The 22,268-nt window shown below is 54.9% G+C and overlaps 1 long non-coding RNA gene across 2 annotated transcripts; it reads left to right on the top strand.

Moving 5' to 3' along the window:
• Positions 1-161: 161 nt before the first annotated feature.
• On the top strand, positions 162-9,968 carry LOC113599443 (uncharacterized). Of its 2 annotated transcripts, XR_003420307.2 has the most exons (4): positions 162-1,713; positions 1,803-1,949; positions 2,332-2,489; positions 9,904-9,968. It is a non-coding gene; the product is annotated as an uncharacterized LOC113599443 (long non-coding RNA). The 2 variants fall into 2 exon arrangements; XR_008293656.1 differs by lacking the exon at positions 9,904-9,968 and having other exon boundaries at positions 2,332-9,883.
• Positions 9,969-22,268: the final 12,300 nt, after the last annotated feature.

The raw sequence follows: 22,268 nt of genomic DNA, 5'->3' as shown, positions 1-22,268 counted from the left end.
TTGCAATGTAAATTTTGTACTTACCAAAAAAAAATATTTTTTTCAGTTACCAGGATTTTTTTTCATTTGGATAGTCGGGTACCATCATATTCCCCATGTGTCTGTGTCTGTGTGCATCTGTGAGTGTCTCTATGTGTGCATGTGCCTGTGAGCATGTGGGTGCACCTGCGTGTATGTATGTCTGATTGCATGTCTGTGTGTCTCTGTTGGGTAAGTTGGGAGATCCATATAGGATGACTCTTCTCTGTGCCTCTTGCCAACCCCCCCCCCCCCCCCGAGACTGGTACAGGAGAAAGAGGGTCTTGGCCTGGGAGTGGAGGGGGTTGGGCATTCAGGGTGGGGTTGGAAGCTGGTGTGAGGGCTGGATGGTGCTGCTTTGCCTGGGGCCTGGAATGAGCTAACAGCAGCTACAATTGTAACGCATCTCTGGGAGAACGGAGTCTGGGGACCTATCTGGAAACTAGCTGCCCTCTGGCTGCTTAGCCCAGTGCAAAGAGGCAGGGCCTGGCTTTGGGGAGAGAACTTCTGGGAGGACCCCTCCGTCCTCCTCGACGCCTTCCCCAGTCCTTAAGGGGTGTACCCCGTCCATCCCTCTGAAAGTCTAGTCATGCATCAGCCTCGCTCAGGGCCGGGCTGGACTGGGAAGGATGGGGGCGTTGGTTGTTCGGGGCTCCCCTCTTCTCTGGCCCCATGAGCTCGCTGCTGCCCTACCCGCGGCCGACAGCAGAGGGGGCCCTCGGCCTAGGGATGGAGGTCGGGGCTAGCCGGACCGGAGGACGAGCTGGGGGCGGGGCGAGGTATGGAATTTTAGCCGGAGGGACTGGAAGAGGGTGCGGGGGGGGGGGCGGGGGGGAGGAGCGGGAGGTGCGGAGAGAGGAGAGGAGACCTGACTTGTGAACCGGGGGAGGGGGCGGGGCTCCTTCGGTAACTTTAAGGGCTCCGACGGGCTTGTGAGCGCCACAGCCTCCGGGCTATATGTAAATGACACAAATTACTATGCAACCTGCAGCTTGTTTCTGAGTCGGGAACTTGGGTCATCTTCCTAACACAGTTGGGGCAGGTCAAGGGGAAGATGGCTGTGAACTCCTTCCCCCCAGGCCCACGGCTTCCTTCCAGGGGGACAGGAGAGCATTTGCTGCCTTCTCAGGTCACTCAGGGAAGAATAACCTCTGGACTGTCGGCTGGAACTTCCTTTCGGAGAGTCAGTTTCGCCCCCTGCAATTGGGCATGGTGACGCGGCCCTATAGCACCTCACCCAGCGAAGAGGGCTAGAGGTGGACAGCGAAATCCTGCAGGCTGCTTTGAGGCCGGGGACCGGACAACACGACCTCCACCCACGTTTTGGCCCTAGTCCACAAGCCCCTTCCCTCGCCTTTCTTTTGGCAGAGGCGGCCAGGAGCAAGGATTAGGCTAGCTGTTGCTAGGGGGCGTGGTCGGCGGTTGCAGGGCTCAAGGGACGTTGCTGAGCAACGCTGGGCGGGGCTCACGTTGCTAGGCCCGAGTAGGAGTCCTCAGGGACCGGAATGGCCACCCAGCTCCCCTCGGCTTCAGTGGAGGGCGCCCCACGAAGCTGCTCTCTCGCGACTTTCTCCGGGTCTCAGCTTCCCTCAGGCTGGACGCAGTTTCTGAGGGTCCTTCCGGTTCACACCCTCCGAGACTCCGTGATCCTCTGGGCTATGGAGCGAGGAACCCTGGGTCTTTGTGCACGTGTCTGTACGCTCGCTTGTGCGGTAGGGGGGAGAGGGGGGTCGCATTTGGGTTTCCATAGCAACTGCTCCTGTGTCATCCCATTTCTTCCAAAGGTTTGAGCGGTAGCGTCTACAAATTTACATATATCTGCATGTCATTAACATAGAGGCGGGGCCGGAACTTGTTTGGGCAACTATCCCTGGACAGTTCCCTTTGCTTCCTCTCTCATCCCGCCTGAAGGGCACGTGGGCAGCGCATGCGTGAGTGTTTTTCTTGTTAATGTTCCCAGAATCGGGGTGGGTGGGTGAACTGTAATGCTGACTCCTGGTTCTGGCCCCCGGTCACCTTACCGAACCATTAGTATGAATTCATCCAGGTACTCTTGACCAAAGACCTTTACCAGCACCCCCAGGCAATGCCAGGCCCTGGTTGGAATCCCAGTCTGCCCTTTCCTGCCTGTGTGGCCTTGGGCAAGTTTAGTTCCCCTCTCTATGGCTCAGTTTCTTTCTTTGTAAATAGGATCTTAATCCCTAATTTATCAGGTGATGTGATTCTTCAATGAGATGTCACTTTTCACATACACTTATGCTGCTTCTGGCACACAGCAAGCCCTTAATGGTAGTTTCCACCCTCCTTCCATAGAGCCCAGCTCCTCTCAGGACCCAACCAAAGCAAATCAACATCCTCTGCAGCTCAAGACTTGACAACTAAACACCAGGAAGAACTTCCAGATGTCAGGATTCGAGGCAAAGGATGAGGACTACTGGTTTGCCTGTTTGTCCTTGGAGGCTGGAGGCCAGGTTAGTGAAGCATGGGACCCCTATCCCCCACCCATCACCAACACCACACACTCATGCACATCCTTACACGCCTTTCCCTCTCAGGGACCCGTTGTTTCCAGACACCTTGCATTTCTGTCTCAAAGGTGCTGGAGCCCAGGACCTCTGCAGCAGTGGCAGCTGAGTTTGAGAGGCTTAAAAACCGGAGCTAGGGAGGTGGTGACCAAGAAGGTCCCTTACAGGACTGAGATGTCTAGGGTGGATCAGGGTCTGGCCAGAGGCTGACGGCAGAAACTTTGGAGAGTCAAACATCTGAGCCTTTGCAAGGGAGGACTGGGAAACCCTGGAGCCACTCCCTTGCCCTTTCTGGGGCTCAGGGTCCCCACTGTGGACAATTGGGACTCCTCTGCTGAGACATGGGGCAAAAAAAAAAAAAAGAAGACAGAGGTCAGTTCAGGGTGAAGGACCCTCACTGCTGTAGTTGTGTAGTTGTGCCATGGAGGTAGTGAGTTCCTTGTTGTTGGGGCTTTGAAAGCAGGGGCTGAGCAGGACTGAGAGCATGGCTGGGAGGGAGCAGCAGATCTCCTTCTGGAATTTCTTGTTCTCGTTTGGACACTAGTTGCTCCGTATAGCCTCTTCGAAAGCTGGAAAGCCCTCCCCGGGTCTATATTCAGCCTTTCCTCCTCTGGCCTTCTTGCCTTCCTTTCTCCCAGAGTCTCTGTGACCTTCACAGCCTTGACTGCCAGGGTCAGAGGGGAGGCAGAGGAGGTGTTAAAGGAGGAGAACCAGTTCCACTCTGTGTTGGTCTCTTAGTTCTCAGTTAGGTTCGGATAATTAAGATAAATGAGGCTGGCTCCTCTCCTGGGTAGATGAAGTTTGTTGGTGTTGGAGAGGGAGTGTAGGAGCTGGATTCTGATTGGTTGTTTGGCTTCCTGGAGGAGTTAGGATTACATGGGGGCTAATACCCTACAGTTGTCACTCTGACCACTGTATGCAAGACTGCTGTCTGCCTGCGGATGGCAGCGGGCCAACTCCTTCCCTTGTAGCCACCTGCGCTCCACAGGTAAGGGTTCCAGGGACGGGCTGAGAGCCTGGCAGTGCCCGGCTGGCCCGCTTGTGTCCCACTCTGGGGGCCAATTACGTCTCCATCCCTAGCCGTGCCGATTAACAGTTAATAAGGCAGTAAACACCTGCAGCTACGGAGGCGAATTAAGAGCAACAGTCGGCATAATACACAACCCGATAAGTGAGCAATTAACAACCAGAGAAAGATTAATAGAACCAATTACGTCCTACTCAGAGCTCTGTAAATACGACTGTCAATGGCTGAGGGATTCAGAGCAGTCCTGCCCAGCCCCACCCCAGGCCACAGCTTCGGAAGGGAGGGGAGCCAGCCCAGCCAGCCTGTGAACTCCAGACCCCAGAGCCATATACACACGAGAAATGCACATATATGCAAACACGCACACGGACATATACAGATACACATCTGTGGAGAGATGGTCCACAAGATGCAGGCACATGATACACAAGTCCCCTACTGTCATCCACACTCACAAAAATGTGTACACAGAGGTACACATAAGTTCTGCCAGAAATACGCAGAGATCCAGAAAAATACCCGCAAAGGGACACTTGCGTGTTTTGCACAGAGCTAGAGCCACATAGACTACAAGACACACAGTGACACGTGTACAAATTTGCACACGTAGATACACACAGCTATCTACTCATGGAGTCCCCTATACATGTGGCCCTCCTTTGATGCCCACCTTGCAAAGGGTCATCTACAAGAGAGCTGCAGCAGGGAATCGGACTGAGCATGGAACAAGGGCGGGAAGGGACAGAATGTGTGTGCACACACACATGCAAGCATGTCTGCAAGCATGTAATAAGCATGTGTGTCCTTGCAACTCATGGGCATGTTCTCGTGTGTAAATAGGCATGCACCTTACATCTGTGTGCCTGTGTGAATGTTTGTGTGTCAAAATGTACGCGTGGGTGTATGTACATGTGCTTGTGTCCAGTGGATCTGTGACTGTCATGTGGGCTTCTGGTTCACAAGTGACCCTGTGCCAGTGTTCATGTCTGGGTCGCCATGTGTCACTACTTGAGAGTGGCTTTACGTGTGTCCTGCCTCTGTGCTGTGGCAGGTGAGGGGGGTCCCCATGGGATGCTCCCCAGGGAGCCTGGGAGCTCTGATGGCACCTGAAACTGGGGCCCACCTCTAGGAAACAAGGGTTTAGGACTCCTAGGGCCCACTTGGTTTTCCCAAGAGGGACTTCCAGCCCATCTAGTGGGATTCAGCACCACTGGGCCACCCAGGTCGAGGAAGAGAAATGAGAATCGTTTCTAAAGAAATGGACCTGGAGGTTAATTTCTCTGAACTGAAAGCTAAGAATGGGTACCTTTGTCTCAAGGCCATTGCGCCTGTCCCCACCAGACCTGACCCTCCCCTCTCCCATCTCTGCCTGGGAACTTCCAATGGAAAACCTACAGAGCCAAGACCCAAACGCTTTGCCCATATTCTGGGACATACATCGTCATACACAGAAACCCCAGCCCCCAAGGATCCAATCATGTGGCCATACAAACATAGACAGTCACGAATGCAAACGTAAAATTCTACCCACGGTCAACCTAGCCGCCCACAGACAGTGTCACCACACAGGAAATCACATACATACGCACACACACACCTGCACTCCCACATGCCCCTACGCCCATTACTCTCTGCGATGAGCCCAGTGCCAAGCTGGAGGGCCCAGGGGGCATCCTGTGACAGGTCCCCCCATCTCCTTCAATACCAGCCTGGCCAGATGGTGGAGGCTGCCGGGGCCCCAGGAGAGCTCTCTATCACTGCTAACCCGCCAGTTGACAGGCGGGCGCGCTGAGGCCTGGCCCGGCCAGAGAGGGGCAGGGGTGGAAATAAGGAGGTAATGAAGCTCGCCAGCCAGCACCCTCCACACCCTGCACCCCAGACCTGGATGGTGCCTGCCCCAGGGCCTTTCGTTGTTGGGCAGGGAGGAACTTCTGAGCAGGGACGCACAGGCACAGAGATTCGTGGATTCATACAGAGCCACTCTCACACACTCAGGCTTCCACAGGGCACAGAAGGACCCAGACGCAGGCAGGCACCTCCTCTAGCACCCACAGGTACAGCTACCCCGTCCCCAGGCAGCAGCCACTCATCAACGCCAGGGCTGACTTTGCAGAAAGCCTGGCCAGGCCCCTAGCCCCCCTCTGCCTCCTACCATCTAATGAAAGCAAACAAGAAACGGATCTGTGGGCCCCCAAAGCCAAAACATCTGCTGTAGCTCTGTCCTTCTGTCAGTGAATCCAGCCTTCTTTTGACGATTAGTCATTTGATTTTTGTTTTTCATTCATTCACTCAACCAGTGTTCACTCATTCATTCGGCCCATAAGGACATTAAACAAACCATTATATTCAGTCCAGTGACCTGGCTGTCCTCCTAGCATCTGGCATCCTGGCATCCTGGCCTGGGGGTATGGTAGCTGGGGAGGGAAACAAGGGGGGAGTCTGGGCTCAGAGGGATGGGGGCGGGGAGTGGAAGGGATGTCCCCATCCCTTACTTTCTCAGTCTCTCAAAGTGAAAGAAAAGGTGCTTCTTTTGCAGCTGGAGGGAAAAAAGCCAAATCCCGGGATAATATAGATAATAATAGTGAACACTTACAAGCCCTTACTCTGTGCCAGGCGCTGCTCTAAGTGCTTTACATGAATTAACTCAGTTCTTCCTCCTAACAGCTGCATGAGGCAAGTACTATTATTAACCCCACTTGGGAGTGTAGGGAGGTTAAGTAACTTGCCCAAGATCAAACAGCTTCTCAGAGCCACCCCGAATGTTTACGAAGCCTAGGGCAAGAGTATAACAGGAGACCCCTAGACCTCCACCCCCGCCCCCCTCCTCTTCCGTCTCTGGGCTCCAGGCAGCAGTGTGAGGGGCTTCGCGTGCAGGCCTGCGGATGCCCCAACACTGGAGTCCCTGCTTGTTCCACGCTCCTGGTAAATAGCCACCCTTCGGGCTTGAGGAGACAGATGTGGAGAAGACGCCACCCAGGCCTTGGCAGCTGGCTTAGGGCTCCGGGGGCAGGGAATTCTAGGGTCCTGTGTCGGGGTATGGTCTAGCAGCGGGCTGGAGCACCAGGTGGGGACAACCCTGTGGGCCTTCGGACCTTGAAATTCTTCATCCCATGCAGAAGAGGGTCGTCCGAAGTAGAGGGGGAGGGCAGGGGCCTCCATTGCCCAGGTCTGAGAGTATTGGAGCTGGTAAGTGGTGGTCCAGGGTACCATCCCAGGCACTCTGGCTAGTTCAGCTCTTAACTAGACTGGTAGGGGCTGAGGGGCCAGGGGGCTGACAGGAGGGGCAGAACTAGCTGAGTGTTAACTTCCCCACCCCTACTCCCAGTTCTGCTCTTACCAAATTCAGGCCATTTCTCCCAAGGGGACTGACTGCTCTGTGCCCAGCTTTCAGATTGACTCAATCTTGTTGCCCCTCCAATCGCACTCCCACTGACATCCCCACCCCTCTGGCCCTGGCATTAAGGAAGATATGGAGGCTCCCAGATTAAATGTGGACCTGGACCAGCCACACCAGTGCACCCAGCTCCCTGCCTCTGTTTCCCTGGCCCCCAAATTACCGGCTCCCTCTCCAGAGGCTTTTTCACACAATTACTCAGGCTAGGAATTTTGATCCCCGGTGCCAGCTAGACCCTTGTTATGCAAATATAGGCAAATGAGATGCAAACAGAGCCGGCCCAGATTAACAGAGAAATCCCCAGCAGCTGGAGGAGTCACCGAAAAGTCAACTCGCTGGAGCAAGCTTTCCCCAAACCCCCTTATCCAGTCTCTGTCCACCTGGATCTGTCTGGTCCCTCCCTGTCCTTGCCACCGCTCTCCTGCCCTGCTCAGGAGCTAACTGCTCAAACTTAGGGAGGGTCTGGAAAAGGGGGGACACCAAGGCATAGACTCTCTACCACCTTTCCAGTTTGAGATCTCTGTTCTCCCCCCATTTTTAAGAGATCCAGGCATGGGTGGAGGTTAGGGGTAGGGGTGGTGAGTGGGGCTGGGAGAGAGGGAGAACTCTGTTTTCCCTCTGTGGAAAGGGTAATATTCTCTCTCTCTCTCTCTCTCTCTCTCTCTCACACACACACACACACACACACACACAGAGACACGCACACACGCACACAGAGTTGACCTGGGAGTTACCCCTAAGATGCACACACATATACCCCATATACCACCTCACGAATCTGGCCAAGGTCCACCCTCTCCTTCTTCCCTCAACACACTGTAAATTAAGCCACAGACATCAACACACTGCAGTGGGAGGGTAGGCTGTGTCCCCCATTCCTGGGTCCTGGAGGTTAGAGGGTACAGCAGGTGGGACCCTGGGTCTGTGTGAAGACAGAAGGGAGTAGAAGATCCTATCCAGGGCATGACCCTGGGGAAGGAGGCTGGGGGTGTGTGGAAGAAGCCTGGCATGGGCAGTGCCCACCAGAACCCCCTGGGGGGGCTGAGGCTGGTGTCTATATCTTCAGGCCCTGCCCAAGGGAGCCAGGCCCGCTGGCCGGCCCAACCAGCCCAGGCCCAACTTCTAAAAATAAGAGCCGAGAATCTAAGCTCCTGGTTGGTTGTACAGGAGCCTGTTGCCTTGGCAACCCCTTCTCAGAGGCCTCCCTCCCGGCTGCCCCGTTTGGCTGCTGGTCCCTGTGCCAGTCCCCTCTGCTGGCCCCTCTGCCAGCCCTCTGTCTGTCCCCCTGGGGAGGGAGGACGGCTGTGGGGCGGGGGGGTGGAGCGGTCGGAGGACCTGGGGACTCTAGCTGAGCCCGAGGGCCTGAGTGTGAGACCTGTCTGGGGCTGTGTCGGAGGCTTGTCTGATGGTGGGTGTGTGACCGTGTGTGCGACAGGCCTGCATCTAACAGCCTGCGTCAGGCTGTCTCTGTGTACATCTCTCCTGTGACTTGACTCTCAGAGTCCCCGTGGGTGACTGTGCTCTCTCTCTGTGGATCTGGGTCTATGTGTGTGACGGTATTATGTCCCAAGGGAAGATCTGGCTGTCTGCTCCTGCCTGTGCCCACCCCCACTGCCTGTGGGCTTTCCCTTCACCCTGCCCGCCTCCACTTTCTGGGGGTGCAGGCTGGGAGTACAGAGGCACATGGGTGCCCGGGGTGAGCCAGAGGTCAAGTGTGGTGACTGGGCCAAGTTCAGCCTCTTCTAGGGTCTGCAGGTAAATATCAAATAAGGCTCAAATCTGACCCTCCGGGCGGGGGGGGGGGGGGGTTGGGGGTGCAATTCACTCCTGAAACCGTGTGATCTAAATTTCTGAGTGTGTGCCTGTATGTGTGTGTGCTGTAGTCCCTGTCAGAGGCAGAGCCTCCCCTCCCCCACCTGGCCTCCCCTCTCCAATTAATCACCAAGTCCTGTCAAATCTCATCATCACTGCTCTAGCTAGCTCTCGCTCCTCCTCTCTTCCTCTCTGCCACCCGCACCCAGCCCGGGCCAGACCCCTCCCTCACCCAGGCAACGCAACAGCCTCCTATCAGCGCTCCCTACCTTCCAGACTCCAGGTCGAGCCTCGCCCTCTCTCCTGTGCCCCCATCCCCTCCTCCATTCAGTGGCCACAATGACGATCCTTTAAAACACAACTCAGATTCTGTTACACCCCCTGCTTGGATCTTTGTTCTCAGAGCAAAGCACCAGCTCCTCAGCTCGGTCTTCTAGGCTTTCCCCAGTCTGGTCTCTGCTCACTGCATGGGTTTTACCTGTTGCCCCTTCACCCAGCCCCACGAGCAACTAAGAGTTTCCAGAAGAGATCGGGATCTCTCTTGCCTCTATGCCTTTGCACATGGTTTCCTAGCCTAGAACCAGTCTTCTGACTCTTGGAATGATAAATAAAGGTTATGTGTTCTGAGAGTTAGTACAGTCATCACCTCTACCAGGAAGCCTTCCCTGACTAGGATTAGGGACCTCTGTGTTCTCATGACATCCTGGGCTGCACCCGACCCCCCTACATTGCTTGCATTTTTTGACTTTTTCCCACAGATTTGGAGGAGACTTAGAAAAAACAAAAAAGTACCAACTGAAACAAAAAAAAAAATCACCCCAAACCCTCTCAGATTAACTCTTGGTTTATTTCCTTCCAGACTTTATTTAAATGAATTAATTTTTTTTTTATGAAGTGAAGAGCATCCTATATGTATGGTTTTGTTTAACTTATTATAGAGTGAGCATTTTCCCAGGTTATTAAAAATTCTTCAAGAACATGACTTTGAATGGTTGCATAATATTCTTATATATGGATGTATTGTAACTTATTTAACCAACCCTCAACTGCTAGACATTTACATTGGTTGTGATTTTTCAGTTATAGATAATGGCAATAAACATTCCTGATGCATGGTTCTTTTTCAGTATCTGGTTATTTCTTGGATTGGATTCCTAAAAGTAGATTAACAAGATCAAGGGGTGTGTTTTTAAAACTCCTGGCAGCATGGCCCAATGGCCTTCTAGAAACGCTGTTCTAGGGGAAGGCTGGCTGGCTCGGTTGGTAAGGCAGGTGACTCTTGATCTCAGGGTTGTGAGTTTGAGCCCCACGTTGAGTGTAGAGCCTACTTTTAAAAAAATGTAAGAAAAGTTGTTCTCATTTACTCTTCCATCAGCAGAGTCTGAGAGTGCCCCAGATTTCAGTTCACATCAACTCTGTCTTTAGAAAAAAAAAAAAACTGTATTAATTTCAATAGGTAAAACCACATCATATTGTTGTCTTAATTTGCATGTCTTTGATTACTGTTGAGGATAAACCTTTTGTATTTTCTCTTTCGTGTCATGCACAGAACGCACTGAGCTATATTTATATTTTTACATCCTGCCTCTCCTTCACCAACCTCAGCTCTTGAGGGCAGAGCCTATTTGGGTCCAATTCTCTGTATCAGGAGCAGGGACCAACTGAGGACGTGTTCCCAGAGTACTAGATGGATCGAAGACCCTTGTCTTCAGCCTGAGCTTTGACATCGGGCAGACCTGGGGTCAAGCTTACCTCTGAGATGTGATCCTGGGCAAATCACTTTGCTTGTGTGGGCCTCAGTTTCCTCACATGTTAAGTGGATTTGAGTGAGGATGAAACACAGTGAAGAGTGTGAAGAGGTGTGTAAAGGGCTGTGGGCAGTGGCTGTTGTTTGAGGTCTGCTCATGTTTAGGATGTTGGCTTTGCTGAGAGAGGAAGGAAGGCGCAAGAATAGTCAACTCCCCGCTCCCAGAGATGAGATGGTACCCAGATGCCCTGGTGGTCCAGAGATGGGTCAGAGTAAAGGTTCTGGGCAAGACTGGGATGGGCTATGACAGCAGGCAGGCCTAAGTTCAAGTTCGATTGGGACAAGGGGGGTTGTGCCCTTGTCTAATTCTGAGAAGGGAACTGCTGGCTTTGTTTGCATCTGGCAGGGTTTGTGTGTTGTGTGTTGTGTGTTGTGACCCACGCCATTGCCCAGTATGTGTAATCACCACCACCAGTGCCCCCTAAACAGAGAGGGAGAGTGCCTTTGTCCTGGTGACACAGCATCGCTTCCTGAGATTGGCCCTCTGCCGTAGGGAACGTCTTGGAGACAAACCCTAGCTGGGGGCGCCCTCACCCACTCTGGCTCAGGACATGTTCCAAGACAGACACGCACAATTTCTCTGCACATTACAAGCCTAATGATACTGTCATTCGGAGTCTGGAAATGAGGAGAAATCGGCTTTTTCTTGGTAATTAACATGAGTGATGGGCCTTGAGATGGAGTGGCAGCCCCCCAAGGGAGAACCAAGCTCTCGGGAAAGTCAGCTGGGTCTTCCCCCTGCCTCCAGGAAGGTCTGCATTCCACCCTCGGCCTCCGCTCAGTCTCCTTTAGGTAGGCCAAGGCCCCCTCCCCCCTCCCCGCTGCCCATTCCTTTAGGGATGGGGCTGAGCCCTGGTGGTCAGGAGGTTCCTCCTTGAGTCTGCCCATCGTCCTTCGTGTTGCAGTTCCATTTGCTGTGCCATCACCCTCATGAGAGCTGCCTTTATTGGGGAGGGGCATCCTTAGCTTAGCGGGGATTTCTGTATCTCATTTGTTGAAAGCAGAGCTGGAAACAGCTGGGTAAGAACGGGTTGGAGGGGGTCCTCCGAGCTTTGTGAAGGTGTTCAGGAAGAAAACCTGGAGGGATGGGGTCAGGGCGTGGCTCCAGTGAACAGAGGGCTGAAATCTGACCCAGCTTTCCTTCCATAAGTGAAGCATCCACCAGATTCATAAAGATTTCTCTGGGTCTCTGCCTCAGTTTCTCCACCATCCTCAGGGGATTTTTTTTTTTTTTTTAATCTCCTCCCTCTGTCTTCTCTATTCATGTGCTTTCTATGCCGGACGAAGACGACACAGAGTAAATCAGCTCCGGGCCCTGCCCATGAGCAGCAGGCAGGCACTGATACCACCAGCTCCAGTGTGGAGTGAACGGTGCCACAGAAGAAGGTGACAAAGGGAGCTCAGAGGAGAGAGAAGAACTGGGGCTTCCTGGAGGAATCTGGGAGGCAGAGGAGGGGGCCCTGGAAGGACCTTCCTGGGTAACAAGGAAGGGGTGTTAGGACAGCAATCCAGGCAGAGGGAACAGCATAGCCAAAGGCCGGGAGGTGGGAGAGAGGCTGGCACAATCAGGAACCGGGGTCTAGTTCCCAGAACGCTGGGTGGCTGTGCTGGCGGATAGGGAGGGAAACCTGGGAGGTCCACAGTGGCCAGATGGTAACAGGCAGGCATGCAGAGTGCTTGATCTTATCCCGAGAGCACTGGGGAACCATTGAGGGTTTAAACAAATGAGGAATCTGGTTTGCTTTGCTCGTTAGAATGCTCACTTGGGGAAAATATGGACAGGGGATGAGGGGCAGAGCTGGCAGGTCTGTGGTCCCGGACAAGGGCAGTGGCTTCTAGCCATGTTCAGAGGGGAGACTGGAGGCGACCTCACGGGGGCGGCTGTAGGTGGGATGGGTGGTTGCTGGTGACCCAAGGTCAGGACCCAGGATGAGTTCAGGCACAGTCTCCTCCTCCCACCCTGAACCCCCAGGGGCTCCCAGGCCTCCGGGAGCACGCCTCAGTTTGCTGTAATGGTGCTCTCTGCCTGGCCTTACCCACCTCTATGGCCTCAGCCCTCCTACCCCCCTACGTGCGCCTGTGCTCTAGCCTAACTGGTGTCTCCGTTGGTCCTGAGCTCACATGAACCACTCAAACATCCAAGCCTTTAGACGGTTAATTACTGTCCCCCAATCCTCCCACCTCTTCAGTGAAGGCGGCCCCGCCTGCCTCAGCTCCCCTGTCCCCACTATCCACCTTTCCTCCCCTTCCTCTATATCCTTCGTTTAAAGGCCTGGACGGACCATGTCCTCAGCACAAACAGCTAAACGGCGCTTAAAGATCCTTAGATTAGAGGACTGCAGACTTCGCCAGGTCAGGGCAGAGAGCTGGCGGCTCCCATCCTCTAGGGGCTCCGACAGGACCAGGCCCGGTGAACGGTCTCGTCTGCAGCTATCTTGCCTCGGCCAATGGAGCTGTCGTTATTGCTCCAAATTAGGCACCAATTTGCCCGTGTAATTGTTTGCTAATTGGCATGAAATCCTAATGTAATTAGTTGGGCCCCTTATCGGGGAGCCTGGGGAGCCAGCGGCGGTGGGGGGCCGCTGGAGCCAGGGGGGTCTAGGAGGCTGGGGAAATGTTCTGAGAGAGGAGGCCCTGGGTTGCCACCAGGGCTGAGATTGGACTGATAGAAATCGCAGGATCTCACCGTTGAAAGGGCCTTTGGAGAGGCCAGCACTTGCTGCCTATCTTACAGATGGGGAAACTGAGGACAGGTTGGGCGAGGAAACTCCTGGGAGCTGGTGGCAGAGCTGGACCAGATATCCAGGTCACCTGTCTACATTGACCACAGCTGTAGCCTGGCTGTGGGTCAGGATGGCATTGCCCATGCTGTCTGGCCTCTATTTCAAAAAAAAAAAAAAAAAAAAGTGCCCCTTTGCGGGGGGTGGGGGTGGAAAGTGAGTGAGGCTGTGGATACAGGTCTACCTTTTGAGTAGGAAACCCAATGAGTAGAGGCCTAGGAAGGATGTCACATGGTTAAAGTCCGAGGAGCAATGGCAGACAAGAGGCTCTGGCCCCTCCCTGGGGAATGACCTGGGTGTTGAGAGGAAAGATGGGGGTGGCTAGAAATCCTGACTTGTCTCCTACTAGCAGATCCCCCCCCCGAAGTTCTCCCAGACTTTGTGCCTCTTTTCCATCTCTCCAGAAAGTGTCTGGCAAAGGTGCTGGAACCAGTTCATACCAGTTTATGAGAGCCGATTGTTACATGTTCAGGAATCTGCCAGCCAATTGACTTCACGTTGGTTGTCTAAATTGGCCATCGCGGGAGGATTTACGCCAGCGAAATTGGCAACTGCTACAGATCAAGGCTTTGCCTCCCCACTTCCTCCCCAGAGCCAGCTGTGAAACAGTTAATAACACACGAACAACATCATCGGAAACGTGATGAAAGAGCCTCAGAAATTCTGATCTTGTTAGGGCTGGAAAGGTCCTGCTAGGATGTTGTCCCTCCAGATCCCACGCAGGGGGAAATGGAAGCTCAGCGGCCGTCTAGGAAGTCTGTGGTCCTCCAGACTCTCAGTCCAGATTCCCCTGTTCCTCAGGACTAATTCCTGCTCTGGGGGCTGCAGAGTTACTTGAGGATTCATCCTCAAGTGAGAGGAAAGAAGCACTAAAGGGGGACAGGTTGGCTCTGATGGCCAGGACAGGGGCAGAGGCTGCTCAGGGGACTTCCTTGTAGAAAGGGGCTCCTGTCTGCAACCTAGCCTGTTACCCTGGCTCTCTCCCAGGCAGCAGGGTAGACCGGCAAGGGCGGAGAGGCTGTGGCCCCAGGGGGATGGGAAGGAGGGGAAGCTAGGACCAGGACCATTCTAGGGGTGCCGTTTTGGTCACATGCTCCACATCCCTGCTCCCCACCCTAGCAGCCACTCTCCCCAGAACTGACTCTCACACCTTGGGCTGCCTCCCCATTCTCCTCCCTGCCGGCTACACTTAATCTCTCCTACTGCAGCAGCACCCAAGCTGCCCTTCTCTCCAGTCTCGATCTTTACCCACATCTCTCCTGTTTCCTGGTCACTGTCCCTGGATGTCCTGAAGGCACCTCAATGCAGCACGTCCAAAATAGAAATCATCCACTTTCCCACAAGTCTTTCCCCATCTGAGTAAATGGCACACGCCCCCTCAGGACCTTTTGCACTTACACTTTCCCCCATTCGGGCTGCTCTTCTCCACATATTCGTCCCCTCCTTCAGGTCTCTGCTCGGATGCTACCGTCTCAGAGAAGCGTTTACCTAAAATCGCCCCCTGTTCTCCTCTACCACTCCTGCCTCCGTACCCAACACTATTTTCCTTCTTTGGACTCCCCAACACTAACATTCCACATATTTATGCCTGTGTGTCTGCCTCCCCTCCCCCACTAGAAGGTAAACTCACCATAAGCTCAGCAGGTATGTGGTCAGGTTCTAGAAATTCCTTGAGGTCCTAGATTGTGTCCGTTTCACTCCCTCAGCGCCACACACTTTTATGTATTTATTTTTAAGTAGGCTCCACCACCAACGTGGGGCCTGAAGTCATGGCCCTGAGATCAGGTCGCAGGCTCGACCGACACAGCCACCTGGGCACCCCACGGCTAGACCCTCATAGTAAGCTCTCAGTAAATACTTGTTGAATGAATAAATGAACAAGTGAATGAGCTTAGCCCCCTTCTCCAGTCCTGGCTTCCTCAAATCCACCTTCCAGTGGCCCAGCTATTTCTCCCAAACAAATTTGACTGTGATTCTTTCCCGTCCAAAACCCTCCATAGGACTCTGTTGTTTTGAGAATAAAATCTACGTCTGGTTTAGCTTACCAGGCCCACGGTGATGTCTTTCCAGCCTAACCTCCAGCTTCCCATATTCTCCCCTGAAACATACACACACACACACACACACACACACACACACACACACACACGGCCATGCAGAGAGCCATGCAGATATACTATTTCTGCCTCTGTATGCTGCTCCCGCAGCCCTTAGGTGGTCCTCTACATTCTCTAACTCATTTATTTCTTTTCTTTATTCAGTCAGTAGTGTTTTTGGAGTAGCCCCTTGGTGCCAGGCCCCCGGCTGAGCCTTCCTGAGAGGAGTCAGTCCCTACCCCTTCTCAAAATGCTGTCATTCTTGCGGAGAAGGAGGACTGAAACCATCATCCCATCCCTAGTTCCTAATTTGTTGTCCTCTGGGTATCCTGACAGCGCCTGCCTGTTCCAGCCAGGACCCTAGGGGACCTCCCATGAGAAGGCAGCCCCTGGCTCTCACCTGCCTCTGGCTGTGGGCACCTTACAGCAATGACCAGGAATAACTGTATTTGGGGTCTTTGTGCCCCCACCTCCGCCCCAGCTTCTGGGAGATATGATGCAGGGTGAGGCATCCCTGTCAGGGTCCAACCCAGGGCCTGACAGAGTAAAGGCAACATGAAGTGACTCAGGCTACCCCTTTTCTCTAGGACTTCTGAGCTTTAGCCCTCTTTGCCCCACAGGGCCCAAAACCCAGGGAGGGGTGAGTTTGTTCCAGTGAGTGTGAGAACTTACCTGTGTCTCTGGATGTGTGTGTGTGTGTGTGTGTGTGTGTGTGCGCGTGTGTGCATGCGCACATGCTCAGTTCACATGCATGCATTCCCGGGTGCGCACCAGTGGGCCTGACCCCTGAGCTGGGTGACAGCAGCCTGGCCCACGCTCTTGTGTGTGTCAGGTGTGCCTGGGAATGTGCCCCGGTGTATCTGAGTTAGTGTCCATGGGTGCCTCTTAGGAGATGGTACCTTGTTGGGGCCCCGGCGGCCCTTCCTGCTCTGTAGCTTGAGTCCCCAGTGCAGCCACAAGGCGGTGGCGATCTCTCCGCAGCGCAAGCCCGTTTCCCTGAGACAGATGAGCTGCCCCCACGCCCTGGCCCTCGGAAGAGCGAGCGTGAAACGGGTGCCGCTCCGCCCCTCCGGCTAATGGCCCATCCTCTCCGGCCATTGCCTCCGGAGAGCCCGTTAAGTACCCGCGGGTCGGTGAGCGGGTCCCCCTTCCCCCCTTCCCGCTGTGGGGGCGCGGCGGGGGGCGGCGCGCTGGCGGGGGAAGGGGCGCCCCGCTCTCCCCGGGCTCCCCTTTCCCGCTTCCCCCACCCCGGCGCCGGCGCCGGCCCCGCTGCGTGCTCGCGCACACACCCACTCTCGCCGGCGCCAGCGCTTGCAGACGCACGGTGACACAGACCCCCGGCGCGCAGAAGCAGGGGCACACTCGCAGACTCAACGCTGGGACGCGGGGACTCTCAGACACGCGTTCCTATAGACAGATGCCCACACGGACTCACAGGTGCAAACGCGCGTTCACACGTGGCACAGACACACGGACACACCCTCACACCCCTGCGGACGTCCACGCGGTGACACAGGCACCAGCGCCCAAAACTGCGGCCACCCTCGCAGCCACACGCAGGGCCCGGAGCACGGACACACACGCACACACGGTGGTGCCGACCCGTCCTAAAAATACACACTCCCAGATGCAAGCATCTGCCCACAAGCACACGCACAGACACGCGGACACGCTGCCGTGGCCCTTCTCACGGTGGCAGAGACCCCCGGAGGCTCAGGCACTCGCGCTCGCAGACCACGCGGGGCCTCGAACACGCCTTTCAGAGGCACACTCACTAAACACGCTCACCCAGACACACGCCGCACACGCAGGCGCGCCTTGGCGGACCCACCAGCGCCACACACACACACACACAATCGCACGACGCAGACGCACTTGGGCCCCAGCTGCCTTTGAAATTCAAATCCGCGCCTCCCTTCCTCAGCTGGCAACCCGAGCCCCCGCACCTCCGCCGCTGCCCTGCTGGTTCAAGCCTCATTACGGCCGCCTGCCCAGAGCGGAAATTAAAATTCATTTCAGGGGAGACCTGGGCAGGGCGGGAGGGGGGGGGCATGCGGTGGCCTCACCCGTAGGGCCCTTTGTGAGTGAGGAGGGGAAAGGAGGGGGTCCTGGGGCGCCCTAGGAGAAAGAGCCCTGTGCTTCCTGACATGCGACCTTGACCCCTGGCCGGCAGTTTCAGGGTTCTCTTAGCACACCCCGCCTACCCCCCCCCCCAAGGCAAACACAGAGCCGGCCAAGATGCCTGGGAGCGCAGAGCATGGCCGAGATCTCAGCCTTTGGGGGAGGAGGAGACTTCCTGGGAAGCATTAGCTTGAAAAGTCCCCAAAGACAAGAATAACAAATGTCACACCTACAGCTCTGCGGATACACACTACACAATAATCCACACCCCACATCTAGACACACGTATAGGACATCCAGGGTCACAACCACTGAGAGTCACACACCAAATAGTATTACACACAATGCCCACCCCCCCCCCCAACCCCCCGAATTGAAGGCCTGCCCACAACCCCCAAGTACACACAGGGAAACACATGACAGGCTGGCACGGACACCTACCAAACACTGACACAGACACAGTCACATACAGGCCTGCACATGCCATATGCCCTGACTCACACTGAACCGAAAGGCCCAGACACAGGCCTGGAAACACTTCCCCTACACACACACACACACACACACACACACACACACACACACGTGCGCGCACGCGCACGCACAGGCTCGGGCACAAACTACAAAGAAACCCCACACACTGGTGGCACACAGACTCCAGCAGTAAACCCAGCCCTGTCAACACGCCCCACATTCACCTAGACACTGAGTGGAGACACAAACCCCAGCGTCAGGCACTTGTGTGCATTATACGCCACACATGTACACAAACAGAAAAATAAACGCACGAGAAACACCACACAGCCTGCATACAAAGACACACACACACGCACGCACACACAGGAGAGATCCCGGAGCCAGGCCCGGGCTTCTGACGTACAAGGCCTAGGCAGACACACACAAAACCTGCGCACAGGCACATCATATACACACACACAGACTCTCCCCCCACGCATTGACGCACACAGCCACCCACACGTGTACCCGAGCTCAGCCCCACTCACTCCCACTCTGACATGCAGAACGCTGGCTGGCGATGCACCCCGGGGCTCCTCCTCTCCAACCACGACACTCAGAGCCTTCTCCCCCGCGGGCCCCCAGCCCCCAAGCCTGGGACCCAGAGAGGTCAGAGTTGTGCCAGGTTTGAATGAGATGGGAGGCCCACCCTCTCGCTCACTCGGCAGTGACTGCTTTACTGCTTTACAGCACGAGGCAGTGTGTGTTCCAGCAAGAGGGTTGTCCTCCTGGGGTGTGTCGGCGAGGAGTGTGGCTGTGCCTGCCAGCAAGGTGCGTCCGTCTCAGCAGATCCTGTGAGAGGTCCTTCCCAGCACCCTCAGCCACTCTGTTTGCCTCCCCCAGATCTGGGTGTCCGGCTTCAGCCTCTTACGGGCCAGGCCCTGGGCGTCAGGTCCCTTCACATCTCTCACCCTGAGAGAGCTAGTTCTCTCTGGGAGATCAGCTCTAATCCTGAAAGAAGTTGTTTTCCACAGTTGGCGCTTGGTCTGTCCTTTGGAGGGTGGCAAAGAGGACAAGGAGAGGCGAGACTAGGCAGGGCCCTACTGAATGAAGTGGGGGGGGGGCTCTGGTTTTCTCTCTGCCTCCCTCTAAGCCATGTTCCTCATCTGGGAAATGGGGGTGACCTTGCCGGGGTAAGGGTTTGTTGTGACAATAAGTTAAAAGCAGCTGGCACAGTGTTAGGCCCACAGAGGGGCTCGACAGGATGAGCTGGTCCCTCTAGACCTCTAGGTCACCCCCACCCCTGCCTGCTATGCTCAATGTGTCCTGCTTGGCACAAGCCCAGTCCAGCTGGATCCAGGTGGCAAAGAGCCCGGGGGAGAGAACATGGGGCATCCCAGATGGTGGGAACACACTGGCCCCCCACTGCTGGTGTGCCCCATGCCTGCCAAGTGCCCCAGACCCTCCTTGAGGGATTCCCCTTCCCTTCCCCCCCCCCCCCCCGGGGCAGGAAGCTGGGAGCAGCTCTTCTCAGGCACCTCCACCCTCTACATGTCCCCCAGCCTGTGGGTGTGGGCACAAGGGATGGCGCTGTCATTTCTGGGTGTCCGGAGTGGTTGCCAGGGTTCCCAGTCCTTAAGGTCTGCAGCAGGCGAGAGTGGGATTAGACCTCAAGGAGAACTTACCAAGGGGAGTACCCACGCTGCCTCCTGTTAACCTGCAGGGTTTGTGCCTAACCCCAGCCTAGAGCAGGAGGCAACAGGACTGATAGATGAGTCTGACAGGTCCCCACTGGGCCAGAAAAGCGGAGGGGGGTTGTGTGTGTGTGGTTATGTATACACCTGTGTTTCCTAGTCAAGGGTATATGTCTGCTGGCCGGTGATTGTGTAAGTGTGTGGATATGGGTTTGTCTGTACATGCATCCGTGTGTGTGTGCATGTGTTTACACAGACAAGGAAGGCGGAAAACGAAGAGGGGCTGCGACATAAGGAGAGGAGGTACCGCGGAGAAGTGGATCCAGACTCAGTTTCTGTGCAGTGATCACCCACTCACCGGTGCGACCGTCCTGATTACACAGGTGGCCTCTTTCACAGCAAGGATCTCAGCAGATAAGAACTCCTCTCTCCCTAGGTGGGAGGGAGGGGGCACCGGGAAGGCCTCAAGGTCAGGGCCCCATTCCGAGTCTTCTCCATGTCTTCAGAATGCAGAACAGCTGCAGCCCTGAATAAGTCTGAAAGAGGGCCATATTCATGCAGATGACACCTCCCTGGGTCTGGCACTGTGTGGGGTGCTTCATCTTTGTCATCTCATGGGGACTCACATCAGCTCTGCTAGGTTGTTTCCATTTTACAGAAGAGAAAACCAAGGCCTGGACAGCATGCATGACCTGTCCCAGGTCACACAGCCAGTGAGGGACAGAGGCAGAAGTCCTTTAGAAGTGTAATCAGGGGAGGCCTCCTAGAGGAGGTGATGTTGGTACTGAGACCTTCCTGGCAAGTGGAGTCAGCCACGGCAAGTACTAGTGGAAGAAGGATTTGGACTTTGTCAAAGTCCCCCACTGTGTTGGGATGGGGCGAAGGTGGGGGGTAGGAGAGATGGTTCTGGAGAGGTTGGTAAGTGCCGGGTCATGCAGGGCTTGGAAGGTCATGGTGCTAAGTGCAGTAGGAAACCATGGGAGGGTTTAAGAAGAGGTGCTCTGATTTACAAGTTAGAGAGATGACTCAGTGGGCTCTGGGAGAATGGAGTGGAGGAGGGTGAGGTAGATGTGGGAGCATGGAGGTCAAATAAGGGAGGTCCAGGCACCGGATGATGGTGGCTTGGATTCTGGTGTTGGCAGTGGGGATGTCAGGAGGGAATCGATTTGGGATGTTTTGGAAGGTAGAAGCAACGGAACTTGCTGATGGCCTGGATCCCAGCGCCTAGAACATAGTAAACACTCAATAAAGATTCGTTGAATGGGTGAGCAAAGGCACCTTTTCGGTGCCAGGCTCTTGTGCGCATCCTCCAGTGTAAGACTTGTGTGAAGATCACCCAAGATCCTAAAGGTCTTCTCCACCCACTGCCCCAGGGGCCAGAGAATGCAGGCACTGCCCAGAGGGGTGCACGCAAACCCGGCACTGACCTTCTGGGAGGATTTGGCTCCAATGCTGCTAATCCTCCCTCCTCTCCTTGATCTATAGCACCGAGAAAATGACACACACCCAACCTGGGTTGCCCCAGGCTCCTAACCCATTTGGCATCTGCAGCAGGAAGGATGGAAATTAGACATGCAGGACTTCCCACAGACAGAGAGGGTCAGTCCACCTTTTCCAGGATACCCCTCCTGAATCCATGACATCCAGAGCAATGAGGTATGTATCCCATGAGCTCTGGGACAGACCCTGATAGAAGACTGTCACATGGATTTGGGTGTCTTTGGGAACATGTTAGGAGCTCCTGATAGGTATCTGGGGTGTGGTTGGGGGACTCAAGGGGGACCTTGGTACTCAGAGCTTTGGGCTGCTGTGGGCGCCTGGCTGAGTGTCAGTGGAGGGTAGGGGCTGAGGGACGGGCACTCTTAGGTCCCACCAGCTAGAAGGAAACCTGACCAGGCTCTGGGCCAAATAAATCATTGGGAAGAGAAGAAGGGCATTTTCTCATCTGTTTAAAGGGCAACGAAGCATAGCAGTGGCTGGCCCAGTGGGAGGCAGGGCTGAGGCCAGGCGGGTGAGGCCAGGCCCGTGAGGCCAGGGTTATGCGTGCCCTCATCACCCACTATCCTCTCCTAAGCTGCCGCACTGAGGGCTGTGCTGCTTCCGGAATGGGCCACTGGTGGTTGTTATTGTTAACCAAAAGATGAATTAATTGGTAATAAGACAATTATTTTAAAAGGCCCCTTTCAGTAGCCTAGCTCTTGCTATAATGCACATCTTTTATCTCATTGGAGCTGGGTGCCATCATTTATACCATTTCACAGGTAAGGAAACAGAGGCTCAGAAAGCTGGAGGGACTTTCTCAAGGTCGCCTAGGGAGGCAGGATGAGAGCCTGGTAGAGAGCCTGACTTCTAGTTGTCCTTGTAGGATTGGTCCTCTCCATGCCATCAGAGATTCCAGGGGGAGCTCCAAAGGACTGGGGTCATTGTCTGTTGCCCAGTTTTTGTTTTGGGGAGAGGGGTAGGCAGGAAGTATCCATTTCTTCTGCTTAAACCCTCTGTGCTCAAGCTCTGACTGGTGCCCCTTCCCTTGCCCAGTCT

This window comes from Acinonyx jubatus, chromosome C1 (assembly GCF_027475565.1).
Source record: "Acinonyx jubatus isolate Ajub_Pintada_27869175 chromosome C1, VMU_Ajub_asm_v1.0, whole genome shotgun sequence".
In the NCBI taxonomy this organism is placed as follows: Eukaryota; Metazoa; Chordata; class Mammalia; order Carnivora; family Felidae; genus Acinonyx; species Acinonyx jubatus.
Note: the sequence above shows the minus strand (reverse complement) of the source record. Positions and strands in the feature narration are given on the sequence as shown.